The sequence below is a fragment of the Dasypus novemcinctus genome, chromosome 1, assembly GCF_030445035.2.
Source record: "Dasypus novemcinctus isolate mDasNov1 chromosome 1, mDasNov1.1.hap2, whole genome shotgun sequence".
NCBI lineage: Eukaryota > Metazoa > Chordata > Mammalia > Cingulata > Dasypodidae > Dasypus > Dasypus novemcinctus.
This window is the reverse complement of record NC_080673.1, coordinates 165,218,150-165,238,744: the sequence shown is the minus strand read 5'-3', so window position 1 is coordinate 165,238,744 and position 20,595 is coordinate 165,218,150. Positions and strand designations below refer to the sequence as shown.

The 20,595-nt window shown below is 39.6% G+C and overlaps 1 protein-coding gene across 17 annotated transcripts in view; it reads right to left on the bottom strand.

The window, feature by feature from the left end:
• APBB2 (amyloid beta precursor protein binding family B member 2) overlaps positions 1 to 20,595 on the bottom strand; it is a 394,104-nt gene that overhangs the window by 257,085 nt on the left and 116,424 nt on the right. For all 17 annotated transcript variants that reach the window (XM_004448704.4, XM_012529782.3, XM_004448702.4 and 14 more), the window contains one exon: positions 8,905 to 9,011. The gene's annotated coding sequence lies outside the window, so the exon portion shown is untranslated. The remainder of the gene's footprint in view (positions 1 to 8,904; positions 9,012 to 20,595) is intronic.

Genomic DNA, 20,595 nt, shown 5'->3' with positions numbered 1-20,595 from the left:
GCCCCGTAAGGAGAGCTGCCCCATGCGAAAAAAGTGCAGCCTGCCCAGGAGGGGGGCCACACACATGGAGAGTTGACACAGCAAGATGACGCAACAAAAAGAGACACAGATTCCCAGTGCTGCTGACAAGAATACAAGGGGACACAGAAGAACACACAGCGAATGGACACAGAAAGCAGACAACTTGGGAGGGGGGAAGGGCAGAAAAATAAATTAAAAATAAATCTTTAAAAATAATAATAATAAAATAAATAAATATCATGAATGAATGAGAGGTTTAAGATTAACAAAAATTTTTAATTCCAACTTCCTCAGGATCTTGACTCCCTCGAGTCTCGCAGCTTAAAAAGGCTATCCCATTGTAATAACAGCTTTGGGGTGAGCCAGAAACTCCAGGTAAAGTCCCCAGTCACTCAATAGCAATGTGACCCTGAGGGAGTTTGCTAATCACACAATGTAGCTTGTTTTTCTTATCTATAAAGAAGTTCTAATTACTCAAGCCTAATTTGTCTTATCAGTAACAGAGCTAGCTACCTAGTGAGCAAGGTTTTTGTGGTAATATGTGAGATTTGAAAACAATTTATGTAAAGAGCCTGGCAGAGACCCAAAAATGTTTGTTGAATGAAAGAATAAACTGCCATTCTGTGCTGTGGCTCCAGGTCACAACGTAATTTGCCAAAGTTGATCTTCATTCAAACAACAAATATATTTCAAGGGCTATTAATATACAACCTGAGACTGTTTGCAGTTGAACATCCAAAGCAAGAGTTTAACTTTTAAATGCAGGAAAACAATTAGCTCACTAGTACAAGGGAAAGGTATATAATCTGATTTCATCCTCCCTAGCAAACTATCAGAGTATTAAGAGATTACCAATACAGGAAGCAGAACCTTTTTCACAGAGATCACATAATGGGGAAAGCAAGCCTGGAAATGGTTTTTAAGCTCAACATGTATTGAAAGCTCCCACTTTCCACTGTCAAGAGTATACAGGTCCAGTTGCTTAAAGCTGTTGCTTTAAAGTGTATAAGTAAGCAGCCACAGACTACAATTGCGCTTGCTCTTACAACAATCCAAAATTTTTAAAAAGCCTTAAAAGGGAAAAACATCATGGATCTTTGCTAACTTTATCTAACATAACTTTAAAACTTATGAAATTAATTTCATGCCAGGCAAAAGTCTGTGTTTTTGCTGAACAGCTATAAAGCTCTAAGAGACCCATTTTGCTGCTATTTTACTTCCCCTCCACAGCAGGCGGTGGCCAGTGGGAATAAGAAACCCCCTTGTGTTTTATATCCAGCACGCCGGAATCTTACCATCTATGGAGGCTTTGAAAGCTATCTGGAGGTCCTCAACTCACTCTTTTCCAGTAAAAGTGGCAGAGATGAGCTATGAACTTTCCCTAGAGGTGCATTTTCTTTCTCACAGCTCACTTGTGCTACTCTGGAAGAGGATAGAAACCCCAGAGCTTATCAAAGCTCATAGGTAATGTTGATCTCAAGTAACATTTTCCATTTTCTTAAAAGCCATCATTTCCTACCCTATTCAGGCAGATAGAGAACGAAGCAAAGCCGAAAATTAACTCCTTACAGTTCACAAAAGCAGATGTGGCAGTTACACGAGAAAGGGAACTCTGGTTTAAAAGCAGCAAAGGGCCATCCTGGGATAAGCATGGTTATAATATTGAAGCATCAAATTCTGTCTGACAAGTTCACAGTTTCAACCTTCTTTAAGGAGTGTCTTAAGAAAAGTGGCTCCCATCTGGATGCAGATTTTTTCCTCTAAATTCCTACTAAAGCAGGCACATAAATCTATTCAAATCTATTATCACAACCTTTTTTGCTGTTCATTTGCTTTTTAACCCATCCTCTTTTGCCAAGGGCCACAGACTTAATGTGGCAAGCAACCTTCACAGTTTGACACTAGAACCTGAGATAACCGCAAGCCCTGGACCTCAGTTCAGTAGAAACCAAACAAGAGTGACCATCACAAGGGTCCACATGAACTTACAACTGAGGTCCTCACTTGCATGAACGACAGTGTAACATTTTTTATGGATGCAAAATATCATTTAAGGGAAGCGGATGTGGCTCAAGTGATAACGTCTCCATCCACCATATGGGAGGACCCAGGTTCAATCCCTGGGGATTTCTGGTGAAAAAGAAGATAAAGCGTGCCTGCGCAGTAAGCCAGTGTCCACGCAGTGAGACAAGTGCCCACTCGGTGAACTGAGTGCCCGTGTGGTGAGCTGAGAGCCCATGGGAGTGCCCGTGTGGCGAGCCAAGTGCCTGCACGGTGAGCCAGTTTCCGCATAAGTGAGTCACACAGCAAGATGATGACGCAACAAAAGAGAGATGGAGGGGAGAGTCAAAGTGAAGCGCAGCAGAGACCAGGAATTGAGGTGGCGCAACTGACTGGGAACCTCTCTCCACATCAGAGGTCCCCAAGATTGAATCCCAGTGAATCCTAGAGGAGAAAGATGAGAAGAAGACAAAAGGAGAAATAGATACAGAAGATCACACAGCGAATGGACACAGGCAGCAAAAACAGAAGGGTGAGGGAGGGGGAGGGGAAAAAAGAGAAACTTAAAAATACATATACATCATTTAAAACATTTGTGCATTATGCATTTCACACCATGGAAGTAGCAAGCTCAATTTGATCACTTCAAAAAGGGCTTGCATGGGAAGCAGATGTGGCTAAATCAATTGGGCTTCTGTCTACCATATATAGGAGGTCCAGGGTTCAATACCCAGGGCCTCCTGGTGAAGGCAAGCTGGCCCATGTGGAAAGCTGGCACAGCAAGATAATGTAACAAAAAGAGACACAGAGGAGAGCCAATAAGAGATGCAGACCAGGGAGCTGAGATGGCACAAGAGAATGATTGCCTCTCTCCCACTCCAGAAGTTCCCAGAATTGGTTCCCGGATCCACCTAAAAAGAATACAAGCAGACACAAAAGAACACACAGCAAATGGACACAGAGTAGACAATGAACGGAGGGGGGTAAAATAAATAAATCTTAAAAAAGAAAAAAAAAAAAGGGCTTGCAAGTCACAAATTACTTTTCAAATAAAATGGCAATTAGGCATTCCCTAAAACTTTAGTGACAATCTGGATGCCAAACTAAAGTCTCAATGAGCCCTTTCTTAAGTTTTTCTTGACTGTAACTGCAGCTTAAGTTTACATATATCATAAGGAACTACTGAATTTCAGGAGATAGAAGGAATCTTAAGAGATTATTTCTCTTATCAACATGTCTTTTATTGAGCAAGGAGCTATAGAAGACAAAAAACAATTAATGAAACCCAATCCCAGGGATCTTTACAAAAGATAAAATCAGGATGTGTTAGCAAAGAAAATCAAGTTTGGGAAACGGACTTGGCCCAGTGGTTAGGGCGTCCGTCTACTACATGGGAGGTCCGCGGTTCAAACGCCGGGCCTCCTTGACCTGTGTGGAGCTGGCCCATGCGCAGTGCTGATGCGCAAGGAGTGCCGCGCCACGCAGAGGTGTCCCCCGTAGGGGAGCCCCACGCGCAAGGAGTGCGCCCCATAAGGAGAGCCGCCCAGCGTGTAAGAGAGAGCAGCCTGCCCAGGAATGGCACCGCCCACACTTCCCGTGCCGCTGACGACAACAGAAGCGGACAAAGAAACAAGACGTAGCAAATAGACACAGAGAACAGACAACCGGGGGAGGGGAGGGGAGGGAATTAAATAAATCTTTAAAAAAAAAAAAGAAAGAAAATCAAGTTCAATACATAGAAAAGATTACTTCTAAGCATAATATAGTGGTTAAGAGCATAAACTTTAGTCTTACACAGACCTGGGTTCAAGTCTTGTCTCTACCACTCTCTAGCTGTGCAACAGAAGACAAATTATTTAACCTCCCTGGGTCTCAGTTTCAAAATCGTTAAAATATGGTACTGTCATCGACCTCTCAAGGCTGGTATAATGATTAAATAAGATAAAATATGTAAAGCTCTTAGTAAATTCCCAGCACCCACTCAGGGTTAAACAATCGCTAGCAGAAGCTTCCAGCCCCAGATCCATCATTTCTCCGTGACTCAGAGGATCCTTCTCTTTCCAACACTCTCAGTCGGTCAGTCCGGGGCCCTGGTAGGTCCGAATTATTGACTCTCCTTTAAAGATAAGGAAACAAGTTTGCAAGAATGGGGAACATGCCAAGGTCCCCAGTTAGTAAATGGGCCACCACATCCACCTCTGGACTCTTAGAAACTCGGGTACACTGTTATTTCATTAGTTTTCTAACCCCTCTAATTATTTAATAAGCAATTAAAAGGAAAGTAGAGCATTTGACAGTATGAATTTTAAACAGTGCCCATCCTGGGCAGGCTCACCTCTAAGAGGGCACTGCTTAGAGAGCAACATCCGGGACGGGTATCAGTCCCCCACCCCTTGTGCAGTGGACAGTCTGCACATCCTCAGCCAGCGGCCTGGAGTCTTCTGCCTCCAGTTTTCTCTTTCCCAATTGATCTTTGTAAAGCTCCCACCTACTCATGTCACTTCCCTTACTCTAAAACTCTTAGATGGCTACTGATTGCTTAGAAACCCCAAGACTCTAGGGTGGCACACACATGCCTCCTTGGTGTGGCACCGGCCAGTCTTTCAATCTCAGCCACTACCATGCTCTCCAGCATGCCCCATACCCTGGCCACGTGGAGTCCTCACTACTCCCTGAACACACCATGGGCTTCCATCCCTCCACATGCTTTTCTTATAGCCCAGCTGTTCTCCCCCTTCCCCTGTAACTTCCAATTAGCCCTCAAGCCTTATTTCAGTGCCAGCTCTACAATGCAGCAGACGCATTTCCTGATTCCTCCGCTGAAATGACTGCCCCTTCCTCGGCACACCCACAGCATTGATGAGTCTGCCTTTCCCAACAGCTCACGAAAACCAAGAGAATATTGCATGGGCTTTGATGTTTGATGTTTCAGAATTGGTTCTGACTCAAACACTGCCTAGCTGTGTGAACGTGGGCCAGGTGCTCTATCCCTGAGCTTCGATAATCCCAATCCCCAGAAATATTAAGATCAAGTAACAATGTTATGGCTTCCGAACACGTTCAGACGGTAGAGCTAATCTAAGGACAGAACACTATAAAAATGTGATATATTTAACATTCGTTCATGTAAACTATTCTATTAGGAGAAATTATGACTATACTATGCATACACAGATTCCCAAATATTTTTAAAATGTACACACATATTTATAAAATCATTGTTCTTAGTTTATCAATAAATGTTGGATATTTATTGGCTTTTAAATATTTGCTCATTTAACCTAATAAGTAACAGAAGGTACCAAAAGTTTAAGAATATACAGTGGGAGAAAAAAACTTAAAAGATTAGAAAATGCTATTTTAACTTATTTTGGGGGGAAAGGGCACTGTGAAGATCATTACTAAATTTTATTGGTCCAACACCTCACCTAAAAACATCCAGGCCCCTGCTGGTCATACAGTACTTGCCGAATAAATAGATATGGATCTGAATTTGAAATTTAAGTTCCTTAAAGGAAAGACACATCTCATTCCTCTTTGAATAATAAGCTCCTAACACAGTGTCCGGCACAAAGTAGGTGTTCAAAAAGTGTTGGTTTAGGGAAGCGGACTTGGCCCAGTGGTTAGGGCGTCCATCTACCACATGGGAGGTCTGCGGTTCAAACCCCAGGCCTCCTTGACCCGTGTGGAGCTGGCCCATGTGCAGTGCTGATGCGCACAAGGAGTGCCCTGCCACGCAGGGGTGTCCCCCGCCTAGGGGAGCCCCATGCACAAGTAGTGTGCCCCAGAGGGAGAGCTGCCCAGCGCAAAAGAAAGCGCAGTCTGCCCAGGAATGGCGCTGCCCACATGGAGAGCTGACACAACAAGATGACACAACAAAAAGAAACACAGATTCCCGTGCCGCCAACAACAACAGAAGCGGACAAAGAAGAAGACGCAGCAAAAAGACACGGAGAAGAGACAACCAGGGTGGGATGGGGTGGAGCGGGGGGAAGGGGAGATAAATAAATAAATAAAAATCTTTAAAAAAAAAAATGTTGGTTTAATAAATGACCTTAAAAATGTGCAAGGATGCAAAGGTCTACAAAACATTTTGTATCTCCAATCAATTTGGATTGTAATTTGCTCATCAACAAATTGTACTCCATTATCTACCAAAAGTTCCTTCTGTACCCACCACTTCACTGAGATATTCAGAGTTTCTTGAGAGGGAGAAATGTATAGGTGAAACAATCCTGAGGCACAGTTGAAGACAGGCAGGCTGGAGGAATATGTCACCTGCACCCTAGTAATGTATCCAAGAAGACACAATGCTTTATACACAGTACCTGTCAGCCAGTGACACAATTTGGAACAGATATTTAGTCCCACAAGCCTCCTATTCAGAATATGCCTGGTTACAGTAAACATGCAGAGCCTACAGAAGGCAAATCCTACTCTAGTCTCTGCTCTCAAATGAAAATCCTACATAACATATTTATACTCCTTCCCAACTGAAAGCTGGGGTAGCCTTACATTAAACAGAAAGCTGACATCTGATGGTTTCTCTTTCACTTACAACTGATGTTGTAGGTAAGTATTTATTGGTGTGGCTAGTCATTACTTATTAAGTGGAAAAGGCAAGTTACCAAGCAATCTGGAGTATATTTTCTAAGTATTAACATAAAAGTGAACACACATGTGTTAAATAGGATTTTTTAAAGAGAAGTTATTTTTCATTTCGTTTAGAACAATCCATGACTAATTTTCCAACAGTGCAGCTACCTTTTGTCAATACTACAGACTCAAGTTTCCAAAAATCTACCTCAAGTAATTAAATGAAATGCTTGAAAGAGGAAGACCTTGGAAACCCTTTTGTGATTAAGAAAAAAATTAAAAGCATAAAACAAAAAAGAGTTAAAAAGCAGTTTGAAGGTTGCTAGGGATTCCAAATTTTCCCAAAAATTGGGTACATGCCTTCTCCAAAAGAAAGCAATACTCTTGCAGTTTTCAAAGTACTGTCAGAAACATTCTCTCAGGACTTTTGTAAATTTCAGAATGGAACCCTGCCCCTCAAATCCTTTCATAACTTCTATAAAACAGTTCTTCAGAACTAGATTAATGTGGAGCATACTTCTATATCAACACCTTCCCCCTTTTTTTCTAACTTAAGTCTCAATTATGAACATTCTTCCATGCCCATAAACATTCAGTTTAAGTGGGCAGGATCTTTTTGCCACAATACCCTTGGTAACACAAGGGCTGTTTTTAACTTATCGTTATGAACAAAAGTCCTGCAAGATGCCTTGCCTCTACAAAATGGAAAAATAACTTTTACAACAATGCACAATGTATCCCAAAAAAGAACATTTTGGTATAATGGAAGGAAAATATTTCACCAGTGACTATATTAAATTTTAAAGAAATGCTAAATTATTTGAATGACAAGTTAAGTAGCTATTTTATAGGGGCTGAGTTATATTTTTCAATCTAAACACTACTGCAAGTATCTGGACCCTGAAGCCCAGAAAATTAATCTTCTGCCTTCTTCATTTTATGTCTATGGGAGAATTGGGAACATCCAACATAATCCTTTTTAAAATATTCCTTCACGATGGAATAACCACCATATTACTTAGGGTTTCCTTTATTTTAAGATTAATATGTGATTGCAAGATTATAAAAGTCAACTATATAAATTCCTATAAAATATTTTGCCTTTTTGTAATTCCACTGACAATAGTATTTTACTACTGCAAGTATTTGCTATAATTTAAAGAAAATGTTTTTGGAGAAAAGTTTCAAAGTTTTTGCTTTTGAAGGCTTTATGTTTTAGCAGAAGTCCTCAGAAATTATTACAAAATAATATACAATTTATAAGTAAACTTATAGTAAACACAAACTAACAATGTAATCTATAAAATCTTATCTTACTATTTAATGCTTTTATGGAATTTCTAGAGCAATTTTGGTCTTGCTTTGCTTTAAGCATGATTCAACTAGCTCATTTCTACTGTAAGAAATGGAGAGGACACAGGGCATCAAAAGTTCAAAAAGCTACCTAGTCATTTAATGAAAGAGGGGTTCCTCCTAAGTTCAATAATATTGTTTTTGGAGCCTGCCAGAAAGGAGATTTGTGTGCACATGTATGTGTGTGTGTGTTGTTTTGTTTACATTCTTAAAGGCATTTGGTTAATCATATTTCTAAGTAGTATCTACAAAAAAGTAGAGTGACTTTATTGTCATTAAGGTCAATTTCACTTCTAAAGATTAGGTATTCAAACTGAACTTTTTAGCACCAAGCTTTTTTTCCTAAAAGACAGAACTCAGATAGTCGTCCCAATTAGAAAATCTTAGAGTACATCAAAAAAGTATAAAATAAAAAAACCAAGAGGTACATCAATACCTCCAAGACCAAACTACATAACAACTTCTTGAGCAAGCAGCTCTACATCTTGTTTTCCTTTCCAGACAAGAAAATAATGAAGTGGATTCCCTTCTTTTAAAATTCTAAAGCAAATAACTATCCAAAATATCTAAAAGTCTAAAACACCAGAAACTCAGAAAACTGAGGTCACCTTTCTGTCACAGCACATTGCATTATATTTTTATGCCTCTGAAGTTTAGTTCATCCATAACAAATCTGATAACGGTTTTATACAACCGTAAGGACTTAGTTTATGAAACCCAAAAGAAATGGCAGAATGAAGAAGGCCATCCTGATTTTCTGAAAGAATTTTTAAAAAGAGCTCTACTGAGTCCCCTTTTAAGTTTCAAATCCATAAGCACATATAAAACTTACTAAGCCAGTAATGAAAGAAAGTAGAAAAGCTACAGACATGTTGTTAATTTTTGGTGTGAAGTATAGAAAAAAATTTTAAAGCAAGTTAGAAAATTACTTACTTTCCCCAGGTCTTTGGTAGAAAGCTCAAGAAGGCAGGCTCCCTTTTCCCACACACAGTTTGTTAATTAACAGCAATCACACAAGGAGGTCGGCAGCTCAAAGATATCTAGAAATTGTGTAGAGACAAAAATGTAAAATTCACAGATTAGAAATTAAAAATCAAAACACCCCATAGCTATACAAAGTACCTCTGCGTAATTAAAATAAAGGTTTCACTGAAATACCTAAATGATGTGATATGTAAGCTATTTTTCTTTCATAAAATACCAACAAGACTTTCGAAATCTATTTTGATCTGTTGCCTTATTAAAGTTCCTAAGGCAGGAACTAGTAAGGCTTCTAGGCAACTGTTCATGTTAAAGTGTCTTTCTCGGGAATCATAAAAAGGAAGTGAGGAAGTATCTGGACTTCTAATTATGCTGTGACTTGGGAAGGAAGGTCTTCTGAAATCGCACTTGCCAGCCCCACCTCCCAAAGATGAGCTCATCTCCCAAGCACAGAGGTGGTTGTAAATACAAATGAACAGCTTAAAGAAAAGTATTAACAACTTTTAAACACTCTTCAGATCAATAAATTTAAGCATACTTCACTTTTGTATGTGGGAATGGTAAGAGAAAGCCAAGTTCATTTTTTTTTTAATATAATAGAATAGAAAATCTGAAAATTCAGCATGATAGTCCCTTAACTTAATTACTTTCCCAACAATCCTAAGAATGGACACAGAGGTAGTAACTCATTAATAAGATAAGAATACTTGGAATAGGTAAAACAGATGCCACAGATAATTCATACCTCAAGCCTGTGTACCCTTCAGGCTCTCTCATTCTGGGCCTTACCTTGGACATAATTCTAAGCATGATAAGCTCATTTACAAGCCACGAGAGCTTTGAGAAATCAGTCAGTTAGAGGACATAGGAAGCATCACTACAGCAAGAAGTTATGACTAAAAGGCATATTGAACTCCACAAATACCAATAAGCATCATTTATTATTACTGATATTATTATTGCCAACACGTATATAGACAAATTCTCCTCTAAGTGTTTTATATATATTAACTATACTTGGGATAGAGGCAAACAGATTATCACACTTCAGGTACCCCAGAACATCACTGTATTACCACACATTATGTTCAGTTCTGCTATAATGCTTGCATTTGTTCCAAGAGTGACACATCGGGGAACAATTTGAGCATCACACAATTATGCGTGATTTCATTGCAAAAAAACACTTCAAATTTCAGGTAATCCTCCTTCTACCTCTTCACAATAATACAAGCTGCAACTCCTTAGTCCATAAGCAAGTTTCAGGTCTTTTTCAAGGGAAAGTACCATAATTTATCATACTACCTATTTATTTCTTAACTATTTAATATATGTATTATTTTGCTACAATTTGTATTCAGTTACTACCTTTTTTTTCTTTAGATATATCATGATGAATGAAGTTTTTTGAGTGTTATAATCCCTGACCCCATTTTTTCCTGTAATTTTACTGCATAAGATTGCACAGCATATTGACTTTTAGGACCACCTATATAGCATTATAGCAAAACTGACTGTACAATTAACTAGTGTTTATAATGATGCTTATGATTTATCCAGAAGAGATTAAATTGTGATTTTTATTTTTCATTACGTTTAAGAAGATATTACATTTTAGAAAGATTTTCATTCACAATGTTTACAATTAAGCATACATTAAGAATGAACGCTTAAGGGTCAGTTTCAGTTAAATGAAAAATTTATTTGCAAAGTTGCTTAATGGTATTAGATAAATGAGGTGTTAATTCAGCATCTTGTACAGACCAAGATGATGGTGTTATAAAGATAAATTATTACAGACAAGAAAGCTTAAGCATAATCACTAGAAAGGACAAATTAGAATGCGTTACTTTTCATGGCTTAAAATCAATAAACTAAAAAGATTCTGGGGAAACGGACTTTGGCCCAGTGGTTAGGGCGTCCGTCTACCATATAGGAGGTCCGCGGTTCAAACCCCGGGCCTCCTTGACCCATGTGGAGCTGGCCATGCGCAGCACTGATGCGCGCAAGGAGTGCCGTGCCACGCAAGGGTGTCCCCCGCGTGGGGGAGCCCCACGCGCAAGGAGTGCGCCCATGAGGAAAGCCGCCCAGCGTGAAAAGAAAGAGCAGCCTGCCCAGGAATGGCGCCGCCCACACTTCCCGTGCCGCTGACAACAAAACAAGACGCAGCGAATAGACACCAAGAACAGACAACCAGGGGAGGGGGGGAAATTAAATAAATAAAATAAAAATCTTAAAAAAAAAAAAAAAAAAAAAAAAAAAAAAAAGATTCTGAATTTGTCCTAAAAATATACCCCAAAATATGCATAAAGCAGTTTTCTACTGTAAGTGATATCCGTTTAATCAATATTTAAAATATACAGCAATGGATAGTTTTTTAAATCTACAGAATGATTCATAAAATGGGAAAATGTTCTTAAGCAGCGTTAACCAGGAAAGCAGGCTATAAACAACAATACGCATAACATGGCCCAAGTTTTGTTGAGAAGCATCTATACCCTGAAAAAAGAGATGGGAAGGAAAATCACCAGCACGTGGATAGTTTCTAAAATACACAGAAAAATTAACTTTTATTTTCTTTGTATTTTCCTGTGGTACCCAAATTTTCTATAATAAACATATATAATTATAATTTTAAATAATATATAATATGAAAGTAACAGGAGAGTGGGAGGGAGCGCCAGAGCGGGAGCCACTGGCCAGCAGTCAGTGCCTGTACCAGGACCAGCAAGGGAACTTTACGGTTTACGGTGAGCCAGGCTGCTAGGAGCAGGGACCTCCACCCTGCAGTCACCCCGCAGTCCCAGGAGTGCGTGTGCGAGCTGGACACAGGGACCACCAAGATCCTGCCAGCTGACTAAACAGCATCCACACAGTTCTCCAAGAAAGACCCCGACATGGACCCCAGGTCCCGCTGAGTGGTGACGCCATCCTGCCGGAGCTGTTTCAGGAAACTACAAAGCAGGAGGTGTCTGGATGTCGATCTGGAGAGACTGCAACAAAATTAGTGCTCCCTCAAGGTAAAACTGAGGGTTTCTAACACTGACTCAGAAGCTGTGAGAAGGTAATCCCTTCCCTCTAGGGCAAAGGGCTTTCCCTGAGAATTTCTGGCCACAAGGTAGAGTTCCCAAGCCCTGTGTTCCCCTAAACGCGTGAGCCCTAAGCCCGTATTCCCTGAACCCCCACTACCCACATCTCACAGACCCACGTACCCCGAATCCACATTTTCTCGGGCATCTGTTTACCAAACCCAGTACTCCCGGGAACCTGGCATTGCCCTAGCCCACTGGGCCAACTTCGGGAGTGGGAGGGTTTAGGTGGGAGGTGTAGAGGGGCCCAAGGAGGGCAGGTTCAATTTTCTGGTCACCCCCTTTTACCGAGTTTGGAGGAGGATATCAGTTGGCTTGGGGAGAGCCTAGGGAGAGAGGAGAGGCAAATCTGCTGAGAGACCCTGATTTACCGAAACGCCCTGGGATAGGAAACTTTGTCGGGGAGAATGTGGAGTCACAAAATTAACTAGCCCCTCTGCAGCACACCTAAGGGAGAGGGACAGTAGGCTGTGCTTGGCAGATTTACAAAAACATATTTAGGGTTCCTGGCAAGGGGTGGGTACTCTCTCTCAAGAAATTAAGAGAGATTATTTTCTGAGGTGAGTTGAATATCCTCTGGGAGCCCTCACACAGCCTTCATCCTACCCTGGGAGAGAGGGAAGTGAGGAAGGGAGAAAGGGGGAAGGTCAGACTCCTAAGCAGTTTATTCAATTGCAAAGAGGATTCCTTCCTTGAGGACTTGTCTGGTCTTTCTTGTTGGCTTGTTTTCTTGTTTCTCCTTCCTCTTTATCCCCCCAAGGCCCTTTTATTTCTTTTTTTAACCTTTCTCTTTCTCTTGCTTGCTCCCCCCCCCTTTTCTTTTCCCCCTTTTTTACTCTTTTTTTTATATTAGGTGCTGCAGGCAACAATTCTTATTTGCTATGCTTCCTTGCCCTCCATTTCCTACTTCCTGTGTGTACTAATTTTGGCTACCGACTCTGTCCCTTTTCCTTTACACCTTTCTATCCTCCATCATTTATTGTTTCTCTTGTATTCCACTTCTTTTCATTTAGCCCCCAATATTTCTGATTTTTTACCTCTAACACCTATATTCTGTTTTCTATCTTTTATTCACTCTTTAATTATTGTCCTTTCTTTTCTCTTTACCTCTCCCCAGACCACACTGGCCTTTTAATTCATACTATATTCCTGCCTATATTCAGTTTACTACCCATTTTAGGTACTCCACTTTTTTTACTGTTATAACCCCACACAGCTTATATGAGTTCAATATCCATTCTCCTAGATCTCACATGGTTCTTCTGCTAACATCCACTATTAATACTACTATTATCTTTTTCTTTTCTCACCCCTTTTGCTGTCTCTGGTTCTAATATTTTCCTTCAAGGGAAATTAGCCAACAACAAGGAAATAGAATAAGAAGAACAATGTGACAAAGGGAAGGCTTAACATGCACACAAAAGCAACAACTAATTGAACCCTGACATGAAAAACTAATCAACTAAATCAACCCATCAAGATACAATGATGACCAGACAGCAACAAAAAACTACAAACCACACCGATAATCAGGAAAACATGATCCAATCCAATGAACAAACTAAAAACCAGGAAGAGGAGTGGAATACCGAAAAACTAACTGAAGCTCTCAAAACGTGTCTCATGGACCAATTTAATGAAATGAAGGAAGAGATTAAGGATATTAAGAAAAAACTTGGGGAGCATATGGAAGAAACTATAATCATGCACAAAAAGATAACGGATATGATGGGGATGAACAGCACAATCCAAGAAATCAAAAATATACTCTCAGCAAATAACAGCAGCTTTGAAGAGGCAAAGGAAAGAATTAGTGATTTGGAAGACAGTACATCTGAAATCAAACAGATAGTAGAACTGATCAATAAAAAGATAGAAAAAATCCAGCAGGGACTTAGGGACCTGAATGACAACACAAAACATGCAAACATACGCACTATAGGCATCCCAGAAGGAGAAGAGAAGGGAAAGGGGACAGAAAGGGTGTTGGAGGAAATAATGGCTAAAAGCTTCTCAGACTTACTGAGGGAGATGCATGTACATGTCCAGGAAGCACAATGCACCCCAAATAGCATAAACACCAACAGGCCTACCCCAAGACATATACTTGTCAAATTATCCAATATACAACACAAAGAAAAAAACTAAAAGCAGCAAGAGAAAAGAGAACCATCACTTACAAAGGAGGCTCCACAAGACTAAGTGCTGATTTCTCATCTGAAACCATGGAGGCAAGAAGGCAGTGGTATGACATAGTCAAGGTACTGAAAGAAAGGAATTTCCAACCAAGAATACTCTATACAGCAAAGCTAGCATTTGAAAGTGATGGAGAGTTCAAAATATTCACAGATAAACAGAAACTGAGAGAGTATGCTAACAAGAAACCTGCCCTTTTAGAAATACTAAAGGGAATTCTGCGGGAGAAAAGAAAAAACAGGAGAGACAGAGTTGGAGGAGAGTATAAGACCTTAAAAAAATCAAACAACATATGACAAACACAAACCCAAAGAAAATATGGCTGATGTAAGTAATTCCTTGAAAGTAGTAACACTGAATGTCAATGGATTAAACTCACCTGTTAAGAGACATAGATTGGAAGATTGGATAAGGAAATATGACCCACCTATATGCTGTTTACAAGAAACACATCTTAGACCCAGGGATTCAAGGAGGTTGGAAGTGAATGGCTGGAAAACAATATTACAGACAAACAATAACCAAAAAAGGGCAGGAGTAGCTATATTAATATCAGACAAAATAGGCTTTAAATGCAAAACAATTGTGAGAGACAAAGATCGACACTACATATTAGTGAAAGGGATAATCTTTCAAGAAGAAAGAACAATCATAAATACATATGCCCCTAACAAGGGCGCCTCCACATATGGGAGGCAAACACTGCAAAAACTAAGGAAAGGAATAGATGCTTTGACAGTTATAGTGGGGGACTTTAACACACCACTGTCACCATTGGACAGAACATCTCAAAAGAGAATCAATTAAGAAACAAAGACTTTGAACAATGTTAGAGGATCTGGATATCATAGACATATATAGAACATTATACCCAAATACATTGCAGGATATACATTCTTCTCAAGTGCACATGGATCATTCTCCAAGATAGACCACATGCTAGGCCACAGAGAACATACCAATGAATTTGGAAAGACTGAAATCATATAAAACAATTTCTCTGGCCAAAGTGGAATAAAGCTGGAAATCTGCAGGGGTTAGAGACCCAGATTTGGCACCAAGATATGGAAGTTAAACTACACATTCCTAGAAAAACAGTGGGTCAAGGAAGAAATCTCAACAGAAATCAATTGAAACTAATGAAAATAACACAACATATCAAAACTTATGGGATGGAGCAAAAGCTGTACTGCAACAAAAATTCATAACTCGAAAAAGAAACAGCTAAAATAGAAGAAATAACTGTACAATTGAAGGAATTAGTAAAAAAACAAAGTAATCCCAAAGAAAGAAATAACAAATATCAGAGCAGAACTAAATGAAATAGAAAATAAGAAAGCACTTGAAAATATAAACAGAAGAAAGAACTGGTTCTTTGAGAAGATGAATAAAATTGACAAACCCTTAGCTAGACCATCAAAGAAAAAAAGAGAGAAAATGCAAATACACAAAATAAGAACTGAGAAAGGGGATATCACCACTGACCCCACTGAAATAAAGACTATCATAAGAGGATACTTTGAAAAAATATATTCCAACAAGAAAGACAATTTAGAGGAAATGGACAAATTCCTAGAAACACATAAGCAGCCTATATTGACAAAAGAAGAAATTGATGATCTCAACAAACTAATCACAAGTAAAGAGATAAAATCAGTCATTAAAAACCTCTCAACTAAGAAGAGCCCTGGGCCAGATTGTTTCACAGGTGAATTCTACCAAACATTCCAGAAAGAACTAACACCAATCTTGCTTAAAATTTTCCAAAAAATCCAAATAGAAGGACCATTGCCTAACTCATTCTATGATGCCAACATTACCCTAATACCAAAGCCAAACAAAGACACCACAAGAAAGAAAAATTACAGACCAATCTCTCTAATGAACCTAGATGCAAAAATCCTAAATGAAATACTTGCTAATCGCATTCAACAACACATTAAATGAATTATATACCATGACCAAGTGGGTTTCATTCGTGGTATGCAACAATGGTTCAACATAAGAAAATCAATTAATGTAATACACCACATAAACAGACTGAAGGAAAAAAAACACATGATCATATCTATAGATGCAGAAAAAGCATTCAATAAAATACAGCACCCTTTCTTGATAAAAACTGCAAAAGAAAGGGATAGAAGGAAACTTTTTGAACATGAGAAAGGGTATATATGAAAAACCCAAGCTAATATCATTTACAATGGTAAAATCTTAAAATTTTTCCCTCTAAGATCAGGAACAAAGCAAAGATGCCCACTATCACCCCTTCTATTTAACATTGTGTTAGAAGTACTTGCTTGAGCACTGAGGCAAGAACCACATATAAAAGGGATCCAAATAGGAAAGGAAGAAGTCGAAATTTCACCATTTGCAGATGACATGATCCTATACATAGAAAGCCCTGAGAAATCTACAACAAAGCTACTAGAACTTACAAATGAGTTCAGTAAAGTCACAGGTTATAAAATCAATCCACAAAAATCAGTAGCATTTCTGTACACTGATGATAAGCAACCTGAGGAGGAAATCAAGAAACAAATTCCATTTCAATAGTAAATAAAAAAATCAAATACCTTGGAATAAATTTAACTAAAGAGGTAAAAGACTTATACACAGAAAACTACACAACACTGTTCAGGGAAATCAAAGAAGACCTAAATAAATGGAAGAATATTTCTTGTTCATGGATAGGAAGACTAAATATTATTAAGATGTCTATCCTACCAAAACTGATATACAGATTCAATGCAATCCCAATAAAAATCAACACATTTTTTAATGAACTAGAAAAACCAACTATGAAATTTATTTGGAAAGGAAAGAGGCCCTGAATAGCCAAAGACATATTGAAAAAGAAAAAGAAAATCGGAGGAATCACACTACCTGACTTCAAAACATATTACAAAGCTACAGTAGTAAAAATGACATGGTACTGGCACAAGAATAGACACACTGACCAATGGAACCAAACTGAGAGTTCTGATATAGATCCTCATATATACAGTCATCTGATATTCGACAAGGCCACCAAGCCCACTCAACTGGGAGAGAATGGCCTCTTCAACAAATGGTGTCTAGAGAACTGGATATCCATATGCAAAAGAAGAAAGGAGGATTACCATCTCACACCTTATACAAAAATCAACTCAAGATAGCTGAAAGACCTAAATCTAAGAGCCAAGACCATAAAGACCTTAGAAAATATTGTAGGGAAGCATCTACAGGACCTTGTAATAGGAAATGGCTTCATGAACTTCACACCAAAATCATGTGTAGCAAGAGAACAAAAAGACTTCCTCAAAATTCAAGTCATTTGGACCTCAAAGGAATTTGTCAAGAAAGTGAAAATATTTGATTACCATATGATAGGACACTTATATCCTGCATATATAAAGAACTCCTATATCTCAAAAATAAAAAGACAACGCATTTAAAAATGGGCAAATGGGAAACGGACTTTGGCCCAGTGGTTAGGGCGTCCGTCTACCATATGGGAGGTCCGTGGTTCAAACCCCGGGCCTCCTTGACCCATGTGGAACTGGCCATGTGCAGTGCTGATGCACGCAAGGAGTGCAGTGCCACGCAAGGGTGTCCCCCGCGTGGGGGAGCCCCACGCGCAAGGAGTGCGCCCGTGAGGAAAAGCCGCCCAGCGTGAAATGAAAGAGCAGCCTGCCGAGGAATGGCGCCGCCCACACTTCCCGTGCCGCTGACGACAACAGAAGCGGACAAAGAAACAAGACGCAGCAAATAGACACCAAGAACAGACAACCAGGGGAGGGGGGGAAATTAAATAAATAAATAAATCTTTAAAAAAAAAAAAAAAATGGGCAAAGGACCTGAACAGACACTTCTCCAAAGAAGAAATACAAATGGCTAAAAAGCACATGAAAAAAATGCTCAAAATCACTAGCTATTAGGGAAATGCAAATCAAAACTACAATAAGATACTGTCTTACTCCCATAAGACTGGCAGCTATCAAAAAAACAGAAGACTACAAGTGTTGGAGAGGATGTGGAGAAATGGGAACACTCGTCCTCTGCTGGTTGCAATGTAGAAGGATCCAGCCATTCTGGAGGACAGTTCAGCAGTTTCTCAAAACATTATCTATAGATTTGCCATATGACCCAGCAATTCCACTGCTGGGTATATACCCAGAGGAACTGAAAATAAGAACAGAAACTGATATATGCACACCAATGTTCATAGCAGCATTATCCACTATTGCCAAAAGTTGGAATCAACCAAAATGCCCATCAACAGATGAATGGATAAATGAAATATGGTATATACATACATACAATATTAGAAGGAATACAGTACAAACACACGTGATAACATGGATGAATCTTGAGGACCTTATGTTGAGTGAAGCAAGCCAGGCATTGAAGGACAAATATTACTTGACCTCTCTGATATGAAACAAGGAAACCAAGCTGTCTCAGTGAACTAGACTGGAAAATAGGCTTAAAGGAATTTTGCAGCAGGGGGGAAGAGGAAAGTTGCGAGCTGATGCCTACATGGGTGAAGTCTATGATAAGCTGGAGGTAAGTATTTGTACAGGGAAGAGAGAAGATGGGGCATAGGGATACCATTGGGTGGAGCTTTGAGGGCTTTAGGGGAACTAGGGTTGGGAGGGAGGATGGGTCAGATGGGCCAAGGAATTGGGGGAGGGCCGGAGGGAACAGTTGAATATGGGAGAATCTCAGGTATATGGTTGAAACTATAAGGTTGAGAAAACTCTTTAGAACATATAATAAGGAAGGAGTACATGTTTAAGATGGCTAAGGGGGGGGCATCTGGCACAGGGGCATGCAGCTAGCAAGTGTGTGAGTGCTCAGTTTGTCAAAGTGTGTTGAATCATTGGGTGGAGACCATACAATGAGTGTGAAGGTGTACCTATGTCCCAGGGAGACTTGATGTTCTCAAATGGAGAGAATTGTGTCCTTCGAGAGAATCGGTGGCTCCCAATGGGTTAGGGCAGTCTAGTATATCAAGCCCTCAGCATTGTTGCAAGTATCTGTAAAGCTGGTTCCTCAAGTAGTGAAGATTGTCACTGTGGGTCCCAAGGGGAGGGGGAGAGAGGTAAAGAATAGCTGGATGCAGGGCAACTGAGGGGCCATGGAAGTGCTCCACAAGATCATGTAATGATGGACAGAGGCCATGTTAACATACCAAAAATGTATACACATTTACAAGCTAAAAATGTAAACTATAATGTAAAACATCAGGAAATTTAAAATTTAGAAATTTGTACAGTCTAAAATATAAACCATAATGTAAACCAAAATGGAACTATGTTTGAAACCTATGTTTCAAAATCTGTACATCAGCTGCAGCAAATGTAGTATGCACATGTAAAAAAGATCATTGCTGGGGAAGGGGGAAAGGGTTTGATACTGGATATATGGGTGTCCCCTATATTGTATATGTGAATTACAACTTTTTTGAAGACAAAATTAAAAATTAGAAAAAAAAATTTTTTTAAAGGAATGGATGTAGACTATGAGGAAGAAATGAAAGAAAGTGCCTTGCCACTGTACATACAGGGCAACACCTATTATAGTGATAAAAGGCAAAATGTTAAAATCAAATCTTTATAATATTGTTTTTTTTTAAAGATTTTTTTATTTTTATTTATTTCTCTCCCCATACCTCCCCCCCACACTTGTCTGCTTTCTGTGTCCATTTGCTGTGTGTTCTTGTGTGACCGCTTCTATCCTTATCAGCAGAACCAGGAATCTGTGTTTCTTTTTGTTGCATCATCTTGTTGTAGCAGCTCTCTGTGTGTGCGGAGCCATTCTTCAGCAGGCTGCACTTTTCTTTCGCGCTGGGCAGCTCTTCTTACGGGGTGCATTCCTTGGGCATGGGGCTCCCCTACATGGGGGACACCCCTGCGTGGCACAGCACTCCTTGCCCGCATCAGCACTGCGCATGGGCCAGCTCCACACAGGTCAAGAAGGCCCAGGGTTTGAACCGCAGACCTCCCATGTGGTAGGCGGATGCCCTATCCATTGGGCCAAGTCTGCTTCCCTGTTCATTTTTATTTATACATCAGTTTATTTTTACTTTATCTTAGTACTTCTAAATTAGTATATATACTTCTAATCTTTAAACCTATCACAATATTTCATTTTCGTATTAATTGAATTTGGCAATATATTAGGCTGCATTACTGAAGAAGTTTTTTGGACCACAGAGAGGTTCAATTATGGAGGGGAAGAACACTGGCGTGGGTGTTAATGATGAGTGGGGCACATGGTTGGGAGGGAGTTCTCCAGGACATGTATATAGGGGACATAAAAATATTTACATAATAGTTACAAATGACAACTGAGGGAGTGCTGAGTTCCTAGC